This window comes from Apodemus sylvaticus, chromosome 19 (genome assembly GCF_947179515.1).
Source record: "Apodemus sylvaticus chromosome 19, mApoSyl1.1, whole genome shotgun sequence".
NCBI classification, from domain to species: Eukaryota; Metazoa; Chordata; class Mammalia; order Rodentia; family Muridae; genus Apodemus; species Apodemus sylvaticus.
Window position 1 is genome coordinate 9,517,949 of NC_067490.1, and position 6,689 is coordinate 9,524,637.

A 6,689-nucleotide genomic window follows, 5' to 3' on the forward strand; every position below is an offset into this window, starting at 1 on the left:
GAACAGGGCAGCATCCAGGCAGACATAGTGCAGGAGGAGCTGAGAGTTCTAAGTCTTCAACTGAAGGCTGCTAGCAGAATGCTGGCTTCCAGGCAGTTAGGATTAGGGTCTTAAAGTCTACGCCCACAATGACACACCTACTCCAACAAGGCCACGCCCACTCCAGTGAAGCCATCCCCCCCCAAATAGTGCTACTCCCTGGGTCAAACATACACAAACCATCACACATTCATACATACATACATACATACATACATACATACATACACATAATTCAAAAATAATCTTTTTAAAATGTTTGTGTCTCTGTGTGTGTCTATATGTGTTGCACATACACACACACCCACATGGGTTTGCCTGCAGAGCCTGGTGCTGGAGTTACAGGCAGTTGTGAGCTGCCAAACATGAGTTCTGGGAACCAAATTTGAGTCCTCAGTAAGAACAAGTACTATTAATTGCTGATCTATCTCTCTGACCTCTACTTTTTTTTTTTTTATTTAAACACACAAGGGAATCTGATGCTCTTACAGAGACCTGTGATCTGTATCCCAGCACCTCCTGCCTCAGCCCTGAACCAACACTAAATCTTTGCAGGGGGCACCTCCACTGGTCCTTATTTCTTGCTCAGTCAAACCTTCAGATGTGACTAGGAAATGCGACTTGAAGTGGAGGATGGGATTCATTTGTAGCAGGTGAATCCACAGTCTACACCTTTACCCTAGAAAAAGGACCCAGCAAAAGAAAATAATGCTGTAGACAGGAGTCTCTGGAGATTTGGGGGATGGACGGATGCTAGCTGGGTAATCCAGGTGGCCGATGTTCTCACAGGAGGAAGTCAGAGAGGCTCAGCACCTGAAAGAATTCATGAGGAGAAAAGAGCAGAGGATGCTGGGATGCCGTCCTTGGAGGGGGAGGAGGAAACGCCAGAGCCATGGGACACAGGGGATCTCCACATGCTAGGCGAGCCAAGGCAGTGACTGCTCTGAAAATCTATGAGGTCCCAGCTCTGTCCAGAGCATGACTCCCTACAGAGGGTGACTTTGACATCTTCCCTGGAAGCTGTCGGATGGTGGCTCTTCTCCACAGTTGCAACTAGAAACTAAGCTGTTAAAACTCCCACTAGATGCTCTGAGCAGCCTGAGAAGGGTGATGTCAATGACGTAGTTAGAAGCCGAGCATCTGTCTTTCAGCTGACAGCTTTTGCTTGTGGATCCTCTCGGCAAAACAGTGGCCTCCGGTCTAAGCTTGCTGTCATGTTTATTTGGCCACTTGAAAGGTTAAGAGGTTATCGCTGTTGGCTAGCCGAGAACCTTCATACACTGTGTTCCTGATGGCTACTGAAGAACTGTCTCTGGAGGGCAAGCACTGGCTCCTTCTTTATAACATGTCTCCTCAGCTTGGTCACTGTATAAAGGACCTGAAAACAGCATCTCCCAGGGCTCTAGGCCGATGCTACCCTGGGGGGTTCCCTAGGGAATGGGGAAAGCATACAAGGTACCCCTGGGACTGGATGAGTGGATGGAAGTTGGATTGTAACAGTTTGCCCTAATGCTTTTTGTATTATAATGCTAATTTGGCCTCCCCAATACTGTTTGCACAAGAGGGTCTGCAAGTAGCTTCTGGGAATCTGGCCCCAGTTAATTCTGATTGGTAAAACCAGCAGCAAATAGCTGGGGAGAAGAGAGAAGGGGAGGGGTTTAGGTTCCTGGGCTTGGGACCTTGAGGAATGAGGAGAAGGAGAGAGCCGCCATACCTTAGGAGAGTGTGCAGGAGAAGAGAGAAGAGGGCAGCCGTGGAAGAAGGCCGCCCAGGAGTGAGAATCGGAGCCGACATATAAAAGGGCCAAGAGAGCGCGGCCCAGAGGGCTGCTCAATTGGGTCAAGAGCAGCCAAGACGGAACATAGGTATTAGTAAGTGCTAATGAATAGAAAGTAGATTCTAAGAGCATAGAGGGTAGGCAGTTGCTCTGCTGTTGTGCTGCTTAAGATATATTAAAATATAATGGCTGTGTGTGTGTGTGTGTGTGTGTGTGTGTGTGTGTGTTTTATCTGGAAACATAAATGGTCAAAGGCAGGAAGGAACCCCCTTGCCGGGATATTAAAATATTCCAACTACCGTGGACCATATCCAAGAATCACCTGGCCCTCTCTGTGACCCCGAGGGGAGAGCTCTGCAGCCTACAAGTCTCCAGCCCTCGGACCCACTTAGCTGCACCAACCAGAGTCCCACACCCTCCTTTTCGTGCACAAAACTCCTTGGAATGGTGAGATTCAGTCCTGAGATTTTTTTTTTTTTTTTTTTTTAACCAGAAAAGAATAATGCATGGCCCTGTGCATGCAGGCGTGGCCTGTAAATCAAAAATAAAAATCTCCCACATGCACACGATAAAGAACTTTTCCGGCCCTCGCTGGGACTGTCACCACCTGTGACACCCTTCAGCACCCATGGGCTCAGCATGTTCATTTCCAGGACATGTCTAGAGATCCTGGGACACCCCCAACTGTATATCCACACCATCCCGAGAGCCGTCCAGATGCTGTGGTTGCAGGGGGTGCCCCTGTATGTGTTTCCTCTTCTCCCCATGAACACACCAGTCCTAGAGGGTCAGGGCTACCTCACCTCACGGTCTGTAAAGACCCCCCACTTTAGTGAGCATGGTACAGCCTCAGCACCCCTTTCTCTCCTACCCCTTAAGTCCTTTTTCCAGAGCCCACACCCACTCGTCTTTGGACCCCCTCCTTCTGGAGAAGGTGCCATCTGGCTTACCTATCTGTCTTGTTAGGGTTTTACTGCTGTGAACAGACACCACGACCATGGCAACTCTTAGAAAGGATAACATTTAATTGGGGCTGGCTTACAGGTTAAGCAGTTCAGTCATTGAGGTGGGAGCATGGCCGTGTGCAGGCAGGCATGGCGCTGGAGAAGGAGCTAAGAGTTCTATCTTTTTTTGTTTGTTTGTTTGTTTAAATTTGTTTTTTTTGAGACAGGGTTTCTCTGTATAGCCCTGGCTGTCCTGGAACTCACTCTGTAGACCAGGCTGGCCTCGAACTCAGAAATCTGCCTGCCTCTGCCTCCCAGAGTGTTGTTCTCTCATTCTAAAGGCTAACGAGAAGACTGGCTTCCAGGCAGCTAAAAGGAAGGTCTTAAAACCCACACGTACAAAGCCACACCCACTCCTACAAGACCACACCCACTCCAACAAGGCCACACCTACTCCAACAAGGCCATACACACACACACACACACACACACACACACACACTCCAACAAGGCCACACCTCCAAATAGCACTACTTCCTGGGCCAAGCATATTCAAACCCCCACACTGTCCTCCTTCCTGATGATAATGGACTTCAGGGCTCCTGGCAGCGGTGGTCCCCCTTGCTGTGCTGAACCATGATGTCCTTAGTGTTATTTAGAAGAATGTTGAAGGGACATTTTCCCAGTTTGCCACTGGTTGTCACAGGCCTAAAGCTACCGTCATGTCTTACACTGGGCAGATGTTTTAGTTGAAAATGAGCCCTTCCTAGGGGATTCTGAGCTGCTATAGCATCCCCACCTCCAGGGGAATAGTCCCTCCTCTGTCCCAAACCCCAACCCATTCTGGATTGTTTCTCGGAATCTTTCAGCATCTTGCTGTTCTCCGTGGCTGCTCTGAAGTTCACAGAGGTGTCTGGTGGGCGTCCATGAGTTTGCTTCACCATGGACTGTCTATTCATCCCTTGGAAACCCGATGCTCTCCATGTTAGAACCCCTCCCTTTGCACAGCTTTGCAGAGCCCCCACATGCGTACACTAGGCTGGGGGCTTTAATGAAACACCGGGTGCTGCAGTAGGGTGGATCATGCCGAAAAATTTCTTGTGTGTTTGTCTGGTGGCTGCTTTCTTGCTGCCAGAGACTTAGGGTGGTGCAGAGCATTGTGTGGTGAGAGACAGTGAGCGTGTGGTGTGGTGTGGTGTGGTGTGGTGTGGTGTGTGTGTGTGTGATCTGTCTCTGTTGCTCTCTGAAACAGAGTGCCATGTATCCCAACCTGGCCTCTAGCTTGAGTGGTGTGTGTGTGTGTGTGTGTGTGTGTGTGGTGTGTGATCTGTCTCTGTTGCTCTCTGAAACAGAGTGCCATGTATCCCAACCTGGCCTCCAGCTTGATGCATGACTGAGGAGAACCTGGGTCTTTTGAATCTCCAGAGCACTGGGTTTACCAGCGTGTGCCACTGCACCCATTTCATGCAATGCTAAGGGTCCAGCCAGGGCCTTTATGCAAGCTAAGCAAACACTGGGCCAATGAAGCTATGTCCCCAGCCCTCTCTCTCCCTCCCTTATAAAACCACTGGGATCCGACCCTAGGGGCCGACCTGATGGTGACGCGCCATGCCGTACTCATAGCGTCTGCTCCAAGGGGAACATCAGCCTCCTGGATGCATCTTCTCTTCCTCGGCCATGGTCAGCCTGCCTTCATCACAGCACACTAGTCTCCATGGCGGTTGTGCTTTACGTTCCCCAAATTCTCACCCAGCTTTCTTCTTTCTGTCTAGTGATGTGCTTTCTCTCTATACCCTGACCTCTGCCTTCTTTACTGCTCAAGGTGGCCACTGCTGCTGACCCTCTCTGACCCTGCAAGGAAGGAACTTTCTGGGTTCTGGAACTTTCTGATGGGGCTGGAAAGAAGGAGGCGGTCTGCATCTCAGGACAAGGAGATATGTTCCTCCTGCTCATGAAAATTGCCTACTGGCTGGGCAGTGGTGGCGCACACCTTTAATCCCAGCATTCGGGAGGCAGAGGCAGGTGGATTTCTGAGTTCAAAGCCAGCCTGGTCTACAGAGTGAGTTCCAGGACAAGCCAGGGCTACACAGAGGAACCCTGTCTCAAAAAAAAACAAAAGGAAAGAATGGAAGGAAGGAAGGAAGGAAGGAAGGAAAGAAGGAAGGAAGGAAGGAAGGAAGGAAGGAAGGAAGGAAGGAAGGAAGGTGTCTACTGTTACAGCCCAAATGTCTTGTCCCCAAATGTCTTGTCTCCAAATGTCTTGTTCCCAAAATTCCTATGCTGAGATTCTTGCCTCTACAGGGGCAGTGTTAGGAGGTGGGGGGCCTTTTACTAAGGTCATAAAGGAGAAGCCCTTCAGGTAGTTAATGACCTGATCTGAGATCCAGGATACTTGTTTCTCTCATCTTTGCCAGGACAGGACACAGTGACATCCTGTGCATCTTTGCCAGGCACTCAGCCTCGGACTTTTCAGCCTCCAGAGGTGCAAGATATAAACTCCTGATGTTTGCACCCAATCTTTGTTGGCAAAGACCCTTTGTGGTGGCTGGAGAGATGGCTCAGCGGTTAAGAGCACCGACTACTCTTCCAAATGTCCTGAGTTCAATTCCCAGCAACCGCATGGTGGCTCACAACCATCTGTAATGGGATCTGAGATGCCCTCTTCTGGTGTGTCTGAAGAGAACAATGGTGTACTCATATACATAAAATAAATAAATAAATCTTTTAAAAAAAAAAAAAAGAGGAAGAAGAAAATGTTTGTGGAAGGGCCAGGATTGTACCTCTTCTGCAGCTTTTTGAAGTCTAGTGGATCAGGGATCTAGAAATGGAGATCCTGAGGAGGGTTGAGGTAACCAGGGCTCACTGAATCGGTGTCTGATGCTGGGGCTTCCAAAACATCAGGTCCAGTCACCTACCCCAAAGGGAGCAAAAAAGAGTAGTCAAGAAAATACAGGAGTTGCTGGGTTTTGTTTTGCTTTGTTTTGTTGTTTTTTGTTTTCTCATCATGGCATTGCAGAAGTGGAAACCACACACTTAGCATTAGTTTTTTGGTTTTTTTGTTTTTCATTTTTCTGGGTTTTTTTGTTTTGTTTTGTTTTTTGTTTTTTAATTTCAGACACTACTAAACCACATGTTTAATGGAGGAATGGTTAGGAGACGCCTTTGTCCTGTGCAGTTGGCTTGATCTCTGTCTTAGTTGGAGTTTCATTGCTGTGAAGAGACACGGTGACCAAACTCTTTTTTTTTTTTTTTTTTTTTTTTGGATTTGTTTTTTTTTTTTTTTTCGAGACAGGGTTTCTCCATGTAGCCCTGGCTGTCCTGGAACTCACTTTGTAGACCAGGCTGGCCTCGAACTCAGAAATCCGCCTGCCTCTGCTTCCCAAGTGCTGGGATTAAAGGAGTGCACCAGCACTGCCCAGTACAGTCAGTGCTCTTAACCGCTGAGCCATCTCTCCAGACCGGAATTCTACATCTTAATCCAAAAGCAGCCAAGAGGAGTCTCTCCTGCAGGCAGCTAGGAGGAGGGTCTTTTCCACACTGGGTGGAGCTTGAGCACTAGGAGCCCTTAGAGCCCGCATACAGAGTGACACACTTCCTCCAACAAGGCCACACCTCCTAACAGTGCCACTCCCTATGGGCCAAGCATGTTCAAACCACCACAATCACCATCCCAGTCCTGTCTCTACAAGGAGATTCTAAAAGAGCCTCACTGCCTGAGTCCCCACATGTTCTCTGTCCCTGTGAGGCACCTACTCAGCTTGAGGACACTTCAGGAGACTCTCAGGTACCTTTGACCCCTCAGCCTTACATGGGATGAAATAGTGTCAGGGGCGTCCAGACCATCGATTCTTGTGTGATTAGCAGGTACCTGTTACGAGGCTGTACCAAGATCTGCCTAGAGTTCTGGTCCCTTTGATCCATTGTCATCA